Source organism: Rhineura floridana, chromosome 2, assembly GCF_030035675.1.
Source record: "Rhineura floridana isolate rRhiFlo1 chromosome 2, rRhiFlo1.hap2, whole genome shotgun sequence".
Lineage (NCBI taxonomy): Eukaryota > Metazoa > Chordata > Lepidosauria > Squamata > Rhineuridae > Rhineura > Rhineura floridana.
The window spans coordinates 43456201-43472996 of NC_084481.1; the positions used below are offsets into that span (position 1 = coordinate 43456201).

General features: G+C 44.1%; 1 protein-coding gene across 8 annotated transcripts in view; it reads right to left on the reverse strand.

Annotated features, from left to right (window-relative positions):
• RAPGEF4 (Rap guanine nucleotide exchange factor 4) overlaps positions 1 to 16796 on the reverse strand; it is a 245757-nt gene that overhangs the window by 139889 nt on the left and 89072 nt on the right. The gene's annotated exons all lie outside the window — the stretch shown is intronic.

The following is a 16796-nucleotide window of genomic DNA, read 5'->3' on the forward strand; positions in this document are numbered from 1 at the left end:
AAACTGCTTAATAATACAATAATGGTGAATCTGAGGGACACCTGTTCCATTTCTTTCTTGATCCATTCTGAAAATGTTTGTCTTTCTGTACAGTGTAATATAGCAGTACTAAACAGTTGTTGCTCTGTATAGAAAAAAACATGCATACAGGATGTAGAATTAAATTAAGGAACAACTGTCAAAATACACTGGATATCTTCTATGACTCATTGCTGCATAAAGGTGGCAAGTCAGCAGAGATGCTCATGGTACTTCCAGATGTGGTTAATCAAGTTTCCATAAACCTATAAAGGCATTTCCAAAAGGATCTTACTTAGCTGCTGTCATCATACCATGTCAAGCGAAAAATCAGAGCACCTCCAGCAATTATAGTCCCAGAATGGAATTAATACTGACATAGCTTACTGGTTACTGCACAGAGATAAGAAGGAAAGGTTAGACTGTGTCCGACTGTGTATTCCCTCCTGAGAGAATGTTTCAAAACCTTTGACCTCCCCAGAGGCACGTATAGTGCTATTAACTCTTATGGAAGGATCCACCGTGCACTGCAAAGTTAATTTGCTTATGCAGACACCTGACTAACAGAGATCTATTGCCTATATTGGGAACGGCTGTGAATTAAAAATAAAAATGAAAAGAAAATGAAGGAAGCTACCAGCCATCCTAACCAAGTACAACAATACCATGGAATGGGTAACCCCCCCCCGACTACAACCAATATTAGGCACCAAATATTCCCTCCCTGTCCTTGTGAAACCAGACAACTCAGCACACAAGCCGTTTCATTCACCTATAGGGTTGCCAACAGCCAGAAACAAGTCCTGCCCTACTGTTCCTCTTCTGCCTTTAACAGAGGCCTGATATGCAGAAACCAGAGCTGAAGGTTTTCAGGGATGGAAAAAAACATGGTTTGCTAATTACTGCAGGTCACAATGCTGTTAAAGTGACAGCTGCAGAGAGTGGCTCAAAAGCTGGCAACCCCTTTAGAAACTTTATCACTGTGCCTGACTACTTTTGCCAGCAGAGTCTACAGATGTATTTGCATTAGAGCAAATCTAGGTTGTATACTGTCAGTGCATTTTAATCTACATTTTGTCCAGAGCTTGGAAAAGTTACTTTTTTGAACTACAACTCCCATCAGTCCAATCCAGTGGCCATGCTGGCTCGGGCTAATGGGAGTTGTAGTTCAAAAAAAGTAACTTTTCCAAGCCTTGATTTTGTCTTAGGTTGGTTGCATACCAGATATGCAAACAAGTCATGATCTCAGCATCTATACAGTTTTCTGATCCATACCCCTTTAACAGTATTAACTCTTCTGATTATGCCCTGGGGACTATCTGCCACAGAATAAGACAGACTTAGGCATAGTTCAGATGTCATGGTTTATCAAACAAGAGCATGCCCATTGGCCAAACCATGTGTTCACCCTTCCTGTTTTGCATTTTGAATGAGTTTCCAGTTCTAGTTTTGAGGCAAACTATGGTTTGGAATTATCAAAATTGGCTAGAATCAGATGTAATGGCAAATATGGTTATGAAATAAAGAAGAGTGTGCATGTGTGGAGGGGAACTGAAGCCCTTGAGGAGGAAAAGTGAGATTTCCAAGTCTGAGGTATGGCCCAATGGCAAACCCATAGTTTTGTCATGACATCTGAACCACACCATACAGCTGAAGATCTCTTTGAGGAGGAGAACTTAGAAAGCTCGTGACCTAGCTGAATATATGGCAGTCCAAAACCCTTTCCTCCTAAGGAATGAAGAAAGGCCTTGAAGACATCCATTCACCATGTGTAATTCAACTGATAGAAAATAGCCCCATCTCTCCCAAAGAGCTCATTGACTTAATATTAATTTTAGATGCTATAAATCTATGCATTTCCAAAATAAAATTAATGATTCCTGTCCTCCCAAAGTTGTGAAAGGCCTGCAGTGAATGAATGGATCTATTTCAGTGTGTGCATAATAAACTTTATCTGTAAAAATAAATGCAAGGAAAGCATCCTCCTCAAAATGAGATTGTGTGTTCTGGTTTGGTTAAGAGTTATCACCATATTGTTTTACATGGCAGTCATTTTGACATATGATAATAAATACTCATCTAAAAATAACAGCCATAGCAATAGTAGCTATGGAGACAGGATGTTCCCCCAATATCCCAAACCCTTGAATCCTGATCCTAAATTATCCATACTTGTACGTATAGAATCCCCCTGTGCACAGCCTTACTATAAGCAGACTGCACATATCAATTTATGCTTCAACAGACATTATGGTAAGGATCATTTAAACATGCCTGGGAGCATTATCACAATATCTTTTTTTTAAAAAGCCACTAAAAACCTATTATTACCCTACTCTTATGTCCATCTTTTCACGGTGGCAATGACCTCTTTTAGGGCTTTAGAAAGGATTAATGACTAACTGGAATTAATGACCCTTGGGTGCATTTCAGCCATGAACTCCTCCAGCTCATTATTAATCCTGTGAGATACTCTAGATACTGTTCTGTAATTATTATTAAAACTTCATTTTAAAAAATTCTCTGCACAGATGGGCACAGAATAATTGGGAAATGAATAAATATAATTGTATCTTGGGGCAATGTTCACTGGGAACACAAGGTCTTGGGAACAAGAAAGGTAAGGAGGCTTTGAATGTTGAACCAAAAATCATTTGAGCAGGACACCAGTAAATCCTGGCTCAAATAGCCTTGGCTCAGATGCTTATCTAGCTAACTGATCCATTAACTTGGCAGAGGAGCTGGCCACTCCACATCTACAACAATATGTGATTCTAAGGCAAACCCTCCTGTACTGGTGAAGGTCCATTACGTAAGTTTCTTCCTCGATAGAACACAAGAGGAATTAAGGGAGCGACACAAAGTACAGGAAGAACATGACAAGGAAGAAGAGGACTGCAACAGCAACAAATCCCCGTGGAGGGCTGTCACTGTAAGGGCAAGGAAAAACAGGAGGGATTCAGAACTGCTGCAACTAACAAATCGCTTTCAGCGTCTCTCGGCAGACAGCACCCCTGAAGAGCTTCAACAAACTCACCTGCATCAAGAGACACTGACTGCAAAGGAAGACTCCACACCCCAGAAGAAGGAAGCTCATGCAACCACCGCTCGCGGCAAAAAGAAGAGGGTGCTGGTGGTTGGAGACTTGTTGCTAAGGGGGGTAGAGGCACCGGTATGCCAGCCAGACAAAATGAATTGGGAAGTCTGTTGTCTCCCTGGGGCACACATCCGGGACGTCGCTGACAACCTGCCGAGGCTCATTGGGAAACAAGATAGGTACCCCTTTCTCCTCATCCACGTGGGCACGAATGACACGGCCAGAAACACCTTGCAACAGATCACCTCGGACTATGAGGCTCTGGGTAGGAAGGTCAAGCATTTGGGGGCGAAGGTTGTCTTCTCGTCAATTCTTCCCGTGAAGGATAGAGGACTACAAAGGGAAAGGAAGATACCGCAGGTCAACGACTGGTTACGCAGATGGTGTCGACGGGAGAGGTTTGGATTCTGGGACCATGGTCTAAGCTTCTTGGAGGGGGGACTGCTGGCAGGAGATGGGCTGCACCTCACGAGGACTGGGAAGAATCTCTTGGGCAGAAGTATGGCAAAACTCATCAAGAGGGCTTTAAACTAAAGCTTCTGGGGGATGGAGATGATAGCTTAAATACCGATCCAAAGACAGCGGGTTGTAAACGCAACGATTTGAAGGGTACAGGGGACACTGGGAGAGAGAAAGGGATGCATGGCAAAGCTCACGGTATATTAACAGAGGAATCCAATCAGGACAAAAGAGACTTCTGCTGTCTATATACCAACGCGCGGAGCTTGGGAAACAAACAAGGGGAGCTTGAAGTCTTAGTGCATCAAGGCAAATATGACTTCGACTTCTGAGAAGGATTGCTTCGCTTGTGCCTGCCTCTGAGGCGAGCTCCCGTCTCAGAGGAAGCTTTTTCAGTTTTAAAACCAGCCAAAAGGGTTTTTTTTGACTGGTAAAAACTTTCTCCTAGGCAAGGGAGAAACGAAGAGATCATCCACAAGCTTCGCTGTGTTTGTTGGGGGACTTGAATTCATTAGGAACAAAGGACCAGCCAGCAACGTCGGACGGAGCCAGGGAATTTCAAGCAAGCTCAAACTGATTAAGCAAGATTTTTTTTTCTTTAAAGAAAAACGTATTTTAACAGGCAAGCATCCTTCAATCTACTCTTATCATTTTGTTATCGTTACAGTAAAAGAGATTTGTTAAAGGATCAGCAACAAAGAATCCCTGGGTGAGTTATAACTTTCTCTCATATACACGGAATTAAGGAGGAAGAAAATCGAAATAGCCTATCTTTGTTTTTTATTGCAAAAAGCTGGCATGGAATTGAGCATTTTAAAGATATAAACGGATAAAGGGCATCTAATCTAAAGAGGAAATCTGATTTTATGACATTTGAGTGTTATGTGTCTGGGACTATTTTTTCTGGTCTACTTTTTTTTTTGACGAATCTGCTTATTTTTTATGCCACTAATTATTTGGATGCTGTGAACTAAATTTGTTTTGCACTTTTGGACACATAAGAGATAAGGCGGTTTGTGCTGTCTAGAGGGTGATGTCAGCAGGCTTGGAGGATTAACTCCTTTGTGACTGGAAAAAGAAATAAACTGTTCTTTGCTTGGGAATAGTTAAGAATGACAATCAAGAAGGTGGCTGAGACCCTGGATGTACAGGAAGGGGTTCTCTATCTAGATATGTTTCAGAAAATAATGAATGAGATTAAGCTGGTGAGACAGGAGCTGAGACAGAGCAGACAAGAGATGAAAAGTGAATTTGGCAAAATGAGACAGGAGCTGAAGGAAATTCAGGATTCTGTGAGAGGGGAGGTGGATGAGACCAAAGATATGGCTGGACAAATAAAAGAAGATGAAATAAAAATTAAAGGAAAGGTTCAAGCCCTGGAGATTGGAATAGATATATCAAATATGGACTTGGAAAAAGATTTGGATTTTATGGTTGTGATGGATCCTGGAGACAAATATTACTGTTTGGAATTCAGCGCTGTCCTTGAAGGAATTGGTGAAGAGATTAGAGATAAAGATATCAATGGTTCAAAAAAATTCCTGGATTGGAAGGATTTGATGGAACTTGAAATGGAGAAAGTTTACAGAATTAATTCCAGATGTGTGACAATGGAAAAACTCTCGGGAGATGTGCTGGTGCATTCTGTGGAAAGGAGGAGCAGAGATGCAGCTTTACAACAACATTTCAGTGGTACATTCGGAATTGATGGCAAGGAAATATTTGTGATGAAAGAAATTCCTATCAGACTTTTACTATATGACTATGACTATGACAGCAAGATTATTATGGGTGCAAGGATGGAGATGGAAGATGGAATTAACACTGAGAATGGCTATTGAAACTATTGGACCTAGCAGACTTGATGAGATGGATTAATTGATATGTTTATTTGGAGAAAAATCGATGGATATATTTCTCAAGGAGTGGAAGCCTGTCTTTGACTTTTTGTGGAAAGAATAAAGTGATGTTAATGAGATTTGATGATTAATTAAGACAACTACTGGAGGAAAGTGATTTTGTAATATATTAAGAGACAGGTTTGTTATATATTATAGACCTATAACTGATCTGCGACAAATCGGAAGTCAACATTTTATTTTATTGTATTAGCTATTAATTTTTGTTTTGTTTTGTTTTGTTCTGTCTTGTTTTTTGAAACTTTGAATAAAAATTAATGATAAAAAAGGCAAATATGACTTCATAGGGATAACAGAGACTTGGTGGGATGACTCCCATGATTGGAATATAGCCATTCAAGGATATAAACTCTACAGAAAGAATAGAAGCAACAGAAAAGGAGGGGGAGCAGCGTTATATGTCAAAGACAAATACACCTCTATGGAAATCCAACAGAGCGAACAAAGGGGTCCGGTAGAGACCATTTGGGTAAAAATAAATGGAGAAACAAATAAAACCGACATAGCAGTAGGTGTCTACTACAGACCCCCTGGCCAAGAAGATGTGGTAGACGAGGCCTTTCTCAAACAAATCTCTGAAATCTCAAGGAGGCAAGAAGTAGTAGTGATGGGGGACTTCAACTACCCGGATATCTGCTGGGAGACAAACTCTGCGAAGCACAAAGCCTCCAACAAATTCCTGATGGGTCTTGCTGATAATTTCCTCTTTCAAAAAGTAGAAGGAACAAGGGGATCGGCAATCCTGGACCTGATCTTAACTAACACGGACGAATTGGTCACGGGAATTAAAGCGGTCGGTACTTTGGGGGAAAGTGACCACATAATGCTGGAATTCGTGATTCTGGGGAAAGCCAAAGAAGAACATAGTCAAACATGGACCTTGGATTTCAGGAAAACCGATTTTAGCAAGCGCAGGGAAATTATGGGTAGGATCCCGTAGCTAGATAGACTAAAGAAAAAAGGAGCCCAAGAAGCGTGGGAGTTCATGAAGAACGTATTACAAAAAGCACAATCGCAAACAATTCCAAAGAAGAAGAAAAACGGAAGACATCGGAAAAAGCCAATGTGGCTACACGGAAGACTGGTGGAGGAGGTAAAAGTAAAAAAGAGCATGTATAAAGAATGGAAGGAAGGACGCATCACCAAGGAGGAGTACCGACGAGCGGCTCGGGCTTGCAGGAATAGCATAAGGAAAGCTAAAACCCAGAATGAGCTGAGGCTGGCGAGGGAAGCGAGGAACAACAAAAAGGGGTTTTTCAGATATGTTTGAAGCAAGAGAAAGACCAAGGAAACGGTGGGACTGCTGCTCAATGAGGATGGAAAAATGTTGACAGATAACAAGGAAAAGGCAGAACTGCTGAACGCCTATTTTGCCTCTGTTTTCTCCCAAAAAGGGAACAGTGTGCAACCTTGCATCGGTAGCAATCTCAGGAAGGGGTCGGGATTGCAGTTCGAGATTGATAAGGAGATAGGAAATACCTAGTTAACCTAAATGAGTTCAAATCTCCAGGGCCTGATGAACTGCATCCCAGAGTATTGAAGGAACTTGCAGATGTACTCTCGGAACCTCTTGCCATCATCTTTGAGAAATCCTGGAGAACGGGAGAGGTGCCGGAGGATTGGAGATGGGCAAACGTCATCCCGCTTTTTAAAAAGGGTAAAAAAGAAGATCCGGGGAATTACAGGCCGGTCAGTCTGACTTCAATACCGGGAAAGATATTAGAACGGATAATAAAAGAGTCCATTGGCAACTATCTAGATAACAATGCTGTGATTAGTAGGAGCCAGCATGGGTTTGTCAAGAAAAAACCCTGTCAAACTAATCTCATCTCTTTTTTTGATCGGGTCACTAGCCTAGTAGATGGTGGAAATGCTGTAGATGTCATCTATCTAGATTTCAGCAAAGCGTTTGACAAAGTCCCCCACGACCTTTTGATTAGCAAACTCGTCAAATGCGGACTACATGGAAATACTGTCAGGTGGATTCACAACTGGTTGGAAAACCGTACTCAAAGAGTGGTCGTCTGTGGCTCTGCTTCGGACTGGAAGGAGGTTTCGAGTGGAGTGCCACAGGGTTCTGTCCTGGGGCCGATACTCTTCAACATTTTTAGCAATGACTTAGATGATGGGGTGGAGGGAAGCCTTATGAAGTTTGCGGATGATACGAAACTGGGAGGGATAGCTAACACAATGGAAGACAGGAATAAAATCCAAAGGGACCTGGATAGACTAGAAAATTGGGCTGAAATTAATAAAATGACATTCAATAAAGACAAATGCAGGATTCTGCATTTAGGCCACAAAAACAAAATGCACAGGTACAGGATGGGAAATACCCGGCTTAGCAGTAGTGTGTGTGAGAAGGACCTTGGAATTGTAGTGGATCGCAAGTTGAACATGACCCAGCAGTGTGATGCTGCGGCAAAAAAGGCAAATGTGGTTTTGGGATGCATAAACAGAGCTATTGTTTCCAGGTCGAGGGAAGTAATAGTCCCACTATATTCTGCATTAGTCAGGCCTCATCTGGAATACTGTGTTCAGTTCTGGGCACCTCATTTTAAGAAAGATATAGACAAGTTAGAGCGGGTTCAGAAGAGGGTGACAAGGATGATAACCGGTATGGAGAACAAGTCTTATGAGGAAAGGTTGAAGGAACTTGGCATGTTTAGTCTGGTGAAGAGAAGGCTGAGGGGTGACATGGTTGCACTCTTTAAGTACCTGAAGGGCTGTCACATAGAGGAGGGTACAGATTTGTTCTCTGCTGCCCCAGAGGGTAGGACTAGGTCTAATGGTTTTAAGTTGCAGGAGCGTAGATTCAGAGTGGACATTAGAAGGAACTTCTTGACAGTAAGGGCAGTTCGGCAATGGAACCGACTGCCTAGGGAGGTGGTGGGATCCCCTTCGCTGGATGTCTTCAAGCAGAGGCTGGACAGCTATCTGCGGGAGATGCTCTAGCTGTGGATTTCCTGCTGTGATCAGGGGGTTGGACTTGATGGCCTACAAGGCCCCTTCCAACTCTAAGATTCTATGATTCTATGATTCCTTCTCAAGGAAGAAAGGATTCATGTGAATGGGGATCTTGCCCATATAGCCCTCCATGTGGACAGCCCACCTCACACAATACTCTGGCTTTTCAGGAAACTGGTTACAACTTTTCTGGTCCAAAAGGGCTTTTTGCTACTAAAATTGGACTCTGGTGTTATGAATTTGATTTTTGCTGGTTATCTTATATTGTGATGAAATTGTAGTTATTAATTACCTATTGATTTTACTTCATGTTGTTGTTAGCTTTTATTGTAAGCCACTTTAAAATCCTTTGGGTGAATCATAGTCAGTGCTGCATCAAATGGAAAGAAGGAAAATTTGAGGGAAAGGGCAGCATGCTTGCTCTTCAACTACACAAAAGGGTCGGCCAGCTGAATTTCTGAACTGAGACTTAATGTCTAAATAAAATGTTCACATGGATCCTCTGATTTCAGTGCTATGTTTTTTAAAAAATGTATTGGGGCTGCTGCCCCTGTGCACTCACCCCATCACCTAACACCAGAAATGGCAACCCCAGATGCCCCCTAACCCCTCCCCCAGTGCATCCTCCCCCAGGCGTTTATGCATGACCATTGCTGCCTTGCTTGCCTGACACTGGCCTGTCTTGCGCCCGCTTGTGCTCCATGATTCATCTCTCACACAGTCACCTGCCTGCCTTGCCACCACCCAGTTGATTAGGATGAGGAGACAATCTGGTAAGAACAGTAACAAAGAAAGGAGGAAGGCAGCAAGAAGCAGCAGGCAGCTGGCTTGGTAATTTGCTACTGCTTCTGGCTGCCTTTCTCCATTTTTACATACATGCCATGGGCCACCTGAATAAAGCTCGCAGACTACTGGTGGTCCATGGACTACAGTTTGGGAACCCCTCACTTAGAGGAACACACTGACCTGAAGAAGGAGATAAGCCAATCCTGCTTATACCCCATGCCAAGGTGAATCTTTGACCATTCCATGAACACATTTTTCTGCTGCAAAAACATTAAAAGAAGAATCCACACATTGCTCAGTGCTTGGGCTATGGGAATCACTTCATGACAGGTGAAATGGAAAACTGAAGCAACATTTCTCCACAAGATTTTGCTGCTAGAATGAACAGTTGCATTACTAATCACAATGTTATCCAATTGTTTCTGCCACAATCCTAACACAGCACAGGCTGTACTTTTGTCAAGTGATTTTTAGGCTACCTGCATTTTCAGACTTCCTTAACTTTGGCATCATTCACAACCAAGTAAAATAAATGGCCACTTCTGTGTATTTCTATATACCTGCTTTATCAGCTACTTGAACACTTCTTCCAACAACTAGGGTGCTCAGAGTGTTTTTTTCTACACAGTCAAGAATACAATATTTTACATACTAATCTGAGAATATGTCCTACTGAACATGAGCTTACTGCCCAATTAACATGGATAGGATTGGTTTTATGATACTGAATGCGTTCTAGGCGGCTCAGAGTAAGGGTGAACACTGACCATAAGATTATTTTTATACCCTGATTTGGCTCTTCAGAAAACAGCACACAATGGCTTGAGGTGCTTTGTGAGCTGCCAGATTCAGCTTGAAATCTGTCCAAGTTCCTTCATTCCCCCCTCCACATTCACCATTGGGAAATAAAAAATGGCTATAACCCCTTCCTTTTGACATACGTGGATTAAATTTGCAGTCACAATAGCTTCTCCAAAGTGGATAATGCCTGCCAAATTGCAGATGAGTTGGTCCAGTGGCTTTTCTGCTGGGCACATTCAAATTTGATTTGTTGGGAGGGAGAGATCTAAAAGGATTTGCTTTCTGGGTAAAATCATTCCCTCTGATTACAAGCCTGACCTGTTCATCACAACTGAGCTCTTCTTCCACCCCTTCTCCCTCTGGTGTTTGCTCTCCCTTCCTGCATCACCCTGACCTGGCATTATCCCTTATATGGCAACCTTAGAGACATTTAGTTTTGCTTTAAGTAGATGCTCAACTGCAGCATTCTGAATCACCAAGGCATCACAAAGCACTTCAGGGGTTCCCACTACAACTCATGCCCACCTCATACACATCCTGCTTCACCTAACCCCAATCCCCGAGGCACCTCACTTCAGCTCGATTCATCTGAATCCGATGCCCATTCCAGCTCAAACACATAGCACAAAATACATTACTAAGACTATAGAGTTGTTTCCTCTTCCAAAAACTTTCCAGAAGATCACAGTGCCAATAAATGTGCTTTTTAAACTCCTACACACTGGCTCAGGAATTTAAACCTTAGTGCCTATTACTTCCCTGAAACTGTTATCCTACGCTTACATGGAAGCAAGCCCCATTGATGTTAGCTGGACCCTTTGATGTGTTCACATGGCAAATATTTCTCATGAAAATATGCCCATGTAGTGGAAGCTGGCATTTGTTCTCATTTCAGAAGTCATCCTTACAGCCCAGGTGGCAGGTTTATCTGTATGTTTGCATGATCTCTCTCTCGCTCTCTCGCTCTCTCTCTCTCTCTCTCTCTCTCTCTCTCTCTCTCACCATTCACAGTTGTGTTGATATACATCTTGGCATTGGTGCCAGCTAAGGATCTGATGATGTGGACTCTAGTCCACAAAATCTTATGCCATAATAAATTTGTTAGTCTTTAGAGTGCCACAAGACCCTGCACATTTTCTAATTCAAAACACTTCTAACCTGATGCAATTTGTACATAAAGACTTTCCTAATAATGAAACTAAGTAGGCCAGATGTTTTCTCAGGGGTGCAGTATGTCTCTGTGGCCCAAGAGAAAATATGTTCAAATGAACAAAAGAATACTTCAGAAAAGAAAAGAAGCAATACAGAAATTGACTGGCAGAGAGTTGCTAAGGCTTTCAGGTAGAGGTCTTTCCTTGTCTTCTACCAAAATTCTTTGCAACTGGAGGTGTAAAGGACTAAAGCCAGAATCCTAGACATACAAAAGTATATGTTCTATCACAGACGTGGGGAACCTCAGACCCAGAGGCTGAATGCAGCCCTCCAGGCCTCTCTATCCCAGTCCACAGGCCACGCCCACTTCCCAGTCCACAGGCCACGCCCACTTTACCATCACTATTCCATGCCATCATCAAGTGCTTTTGCTTTGCTAGAATGTGTTCTCAAACTGTGATAATGCCTCTTGCTTGTGGTGTGTGTGTGTGTGTGTGTAGAAACCTGTGTGTTTATATGGCTGGAATGTAGCCTACTCTGCAAAGTAAATCAACCTCATTGCCCTACCCACTTTTTGGCCTCCCTAGCCACCTACCACTAGTATGTGGCCCCTGGAACGTTTCCCATAAGGAAATGTGGCACTGGGGTTCCCCACACCTGTTCTGCACTTAGCTACAGTCCCTCTCCTCTCCAGCAATGACAAAACAGCAGAGGAAACAAAAACAAAACAAAAAAAGTGTACCATCAGCTATACTGCTCAACGCTGCAAGTGCTCAGATGCCCTCTACGGAGGGCTAAGCTAGACATGGCAGTGGCAGACTTGTCCTTCTGAATGAAGCTCTGCCCTCATCACATGTAAAGCTCTGTGTGTGAGAGAGGGGGAGAGAGATGGGATCTTGCCCGAGCAAGAGGCAATATGCTGCTTGTCCTAATCTGTTGTCTAGCCTCCTTTCCCCAATATCTCTGCCTTTGCTTATTCCCCCTTGCTGTTCCCTGGCTTCTCTTGCTCACACTACCTATCTAATTTACCCATCTAGCCAGTCCTTCTTTCCAGATACCCAGCTCCCAATTCTCCGGAAAGGCTGTCCTGGCTGTTGACCCCAGCTTGAACTCTGACAATATCTGGTTTAACCCTCTGAACTGCTGACCCACATAACTGCTTTATCGGCTTCAATCAGTGCTCATTGAACTTCACTTGTGCAGGGTCATATGCCTGATAAATTTATGACAACACTGAAAGAAACAAAGGATCACAAGCAGGCAGGAACACAGCAGTGGTAAACTGTATTGTAAACATCAGTGATGTGCTCCTTTTAACCCAACTCTTTTTGAAAAAGGGGTGGTGGAACTATCCAGTATACTACTTTTGTTGATCCTTGCTCTGATGTAGTAAATAAAACAACAGCTGTCATAATGTGGGAAACATTTATTATTTTATGAATAACAAATGAAATTGATGACTTTGGAACAGAATTAACACAACTGGTAAGTCCAAATCGTAGAGCGCAGCATAAAAATTGAAGATGACATAAACTGAGCTCAAGGCACACACACATACACACCAACACACACACACACACACACACACACACACACAATATCCTGCTCCGCTCACCCAAGTGCAGCCTGGGACAAGGACAAGGAGCATGATAGACCCAGGCGTAAGAAAGTGGACAGGACATGGGCCAACTGGCTATTGGCCTACTTGATTTACACAGGGGTTATACTGCAGAAAGGGATGTACTGCAGAAGCAGCTGCGGAGGGGTCCGCTGCTGCTTAAATATCTAGATATAATTTACAGGGGGTATTCTGAGTTCTCTGGCCTCGCATGGCTTTCATATGACCTTTTGTATGCGGGCGGCTTTCGATAAAATCTTGCTATGGGATAAGAAGGAGCCCGAGTTATGGCTGCAGTTCATGGTGGCTGCTTGGGCTATGGTGGGGGACAGGAGTGATAGTGGGCATTTGCTGAGCAGGCAGTCAGTGGCTACCCTTTCCCACTTGAACACGGGGCAAGGGGTTCAACATCGGCTGCTCTGCTGGGAGTTTAGCTCCCTGGGTGTCTGTGCCCGTAATCCCTGTTGTTTTATGCACAAGTGCTCAATATGCAGTGGCTTGCACTCCATCAAAAAATTCTCCATCAATCGCACCAGGCTGGGTGTATGATGCCATGGCAGTCTTTCCTGGCCTTACCACAGATATAGGGTTATGACAGCTTTACGTGCTGACCTGGGTGTGTGGTCGTCTTTCCTGCAGGAGTTAAACAGGGTTTCATTTTGGAGGGAGGACCTGCTACCGGAAGCAGAGCTACAAGTACAATCAGATGCATCGGGGACATTTGGTTTTGGGGTTGTGTTAGGGACTTCCTGGTGTAATGCGTGCTAGCTGCAGACCTGGATTTGGGAGGGGTTAACCAGGGACTTCTCGAATTCTTTCCTATCGTGGTCATGGCATACTTGCGGACAGAGAGGCTACAGAACTCTACTGTCCATTTATGGTGTGATAACATGACCACGGTCCAGGTTATCGATGCCCTTACATCTAGGAACACTAGCGTTATGGGTCTGGTCCGTTCCTTTGTTCTCCAATGCCTGCGTTTTAATGTTCCATTTCTGGCATGGCACATATCTATTATTGATAATGGTGTTGCTGATGCTTTGTCACGGAATCAAATGGAGAGGTTTCGACAGCTGGCGCTGCTGGCCAGGGCTCAGCCAGATGCTGTGCCACCCGAGATGTGGGAAGTTGGAGAGCAGAGTTGGAGAGGGCCATAAGCTTATCTATTGCACCCAGCATGCTCACCAGCTATCAGAGAGCAGGTAGGGAGTTCCAGGAGTTCAGGGTCAGCAGGGGCTACGCACAGGTGTGGCCTATCCCTGTGGATCACCTGTTGGAATTCCTGGTGGAAGGCAGGAAGAGGGGCCTTTTTGTCAGGACACTGTGAGGTAAGCTGGCAGGGCTTTTCTTTGTAGCCAAGGCAGGGGGGTTGGGGGACCATTCAGAGGACTTTAGGGTCCGTTGTGTACTGGCAGGCTGGGCCAAGGAGCAGCTTCCCCTGATCCCCATCGCCCCTTTTCTCCTGACCTGCTAGTGGGACTGTTAGGACAGTGGGTCGATATATGCTGTTCCCACTATGAGGTTCAGCTGTTTCACGCAGTGGCCCTAACATTATTTTGGGGGGCATTCAGGATTGGGGAGGTGGTGGCTGGGTCCAAGTTGGAATTGTCTCTATGCACCTTCCGGTAGTCGGATGTTAGTTTGGAGGGGGGTTGTGCCAATACTAAATTGTGATGGTCCAAGATGGACCAGCAGTGTAAAGGGCACAGCATAGTGTTATCGCCGTCCCCAATGCCAGACATCTGCCTAGTGAGGGCTTTGCAATGCTTCCTTGAAGCAAGGGGCACAGAGCTGGGTTATTTGTTTATTCACAAGGGGGGCTCTCCCCTCACAAAGTTTCGATTCTGGGCCCTTACCAAGCTAGCACTGCAAGGCTTGGGGGTGGACCATGCGAGGATTGGGACCCACTCATTCAGGATTGGGGCTGCTTCTATGGTGGCTAGTATTGGATTTTTGCCAACATAAGTACAGACCATCGGAAGCTGGAAATCGAGGGCATACAAGGGTTACATTCACCCCTTTGATGAGTCGGGAGGTCCTGGGGCCTAACTATTTGTAATTATTTTGTTTTTGGCAGATTGCTGGACGGGGACAGAGCAGATGCGCATCCTACTCTGCCGCCATAACATGATCTTCGGGCACGCCGTAGGGCCATGAAGTCACATTTTGGTTCACACCTGGGCCTCAGTTGGTGGGCCATAGTGCAATGGTTGGGCTGGCAGGGAATGAGCTGGGATGGGCTCCTACCCATGTTATTCCAGCAAGGTTTGGTGCAGACTGTTCTGCACATGTTGGTTATTCCCCTGGGTGGGAATGACCTTGGTTTACTTAAGGGCAAGACCCTCAGTTTGCAAGCATGTGAGGACATGCAGTTGGTGAAGCAATGCTGGCCTCTGGTTCGGCTGATATGGTCGGACATACTCCCTCACAGGGTCTGGCATTGTATGGGGGACCCGAGGGGTATTGATTGAGCACGCAAGAAGGTCAACTGGCGGCTTCAGTTGGACCTTCTGGCACATGGGGGGATTGGTTTTACATCACCCCAAGATATGGCACACACTGGCTGAAATTTACAGGGATGATGGAGTTCACCTGACGGATGCAGGGAACGACATCTTTCTGGATGACCTGCAGAGGTGTCTGTGAGATGTGGTTCCCGGCAGTGGGGTAAAGGGGAACTAAATAGAGGTATGTCACCCTTTTGTGGCAGCTAGGTGCAGGAAGGGAAGTAGGTAAGTGCCCCCTTACTCACCTTTGAAGGTGATTGGTAGTTCCGGAGGCCTGCTAGGAAGGGCTTTAGGGTCCGAGGGCAGGATATGGGATGCTTCTGGGGCCTACTTACCTCATCCACTTAGGGCCCCGGGGGGTGGTGATGTGGGAAGCCCCTCATGCTCACCTACAGGTGTGGTGGGGGTAAGGGGTAAGCAAAATGGCTTGCCCTTGCCCCAGCAGGGGCTGGTCACCCGATAACTGTATTGCAATGGCTTGCTTATAGACAGTTTCCACACCTATGTTTCCCCTCTGCAGGTTAGTTTAAGGGGTTTGTTTATAGTTTAATAAAGTGGCCCTTTGTTCAACCCAGCTTGCTGTGTCCGTGTATTATTTCAAGCCTCGACCACAATATATACAGTGCCTTGCAGAAGTAATCAGACACCTGAACAATGCTCTCATACTACTGAATTAATTTCATTCTGAATGATATTTTCAGTCTGATGGCGCACATGATGGTGAAGAAAGAAATTATTACACACACACAGACAAAATATGCCAGACCAAAAGAAGCACTTATAGAAGGCCTGTGCAGGATGGCACTGCAGAGCAACCAAAATCAAATCTGTAGCTTCTTCTGCTTGTAAATAAGAACTCAGTAGTACAAGGAAGCTTGGGTGCAACTGCCAGAGTCCCTAGTCTGAGATCTCCAGAGCATTACACTTTTCTCATGACTACAACACACAATTACTGTTTAGCACTACATATATATATTAAAACAATTTGCCATGGGAGCAGCATGGACGTGACAAGCTGCCTGCTATTGATAACCATTCATCCTTATAACAGCCCTGCAGATATTCATCTTTCATACTTTGCAGGCTAGAAAACTGAAGCCTGGATAAATGATGTAACCAGCCAGCCAGTGCATTCCTAACTGAGGTGAAATTGTAACCCAGCTTCTCTATGCAAGTATGCTTTATTAAATTAGTCACACTAATTTTCTTGATTTCTTTTTGAGGGTGCACACTGTGTTCACAACCATAATCACTACATTTCCTAATAATGCCATAAAGAACACACGCTGTTTAGATTTCAGTATTTAAGGTTCAAACATGAATAAAAATCACTACCTCTGAATCTGTACAGCAAAGCTCCATTTGTTTCCTTTTCTGCTTGCCCATACATTACTGAAGCATGTCGGTCTGAAAACTTGTAGCAGGCTTTTTTTAAAAAGAAACTACTAGAGACAGTGTTTCAGCTTAGTGCA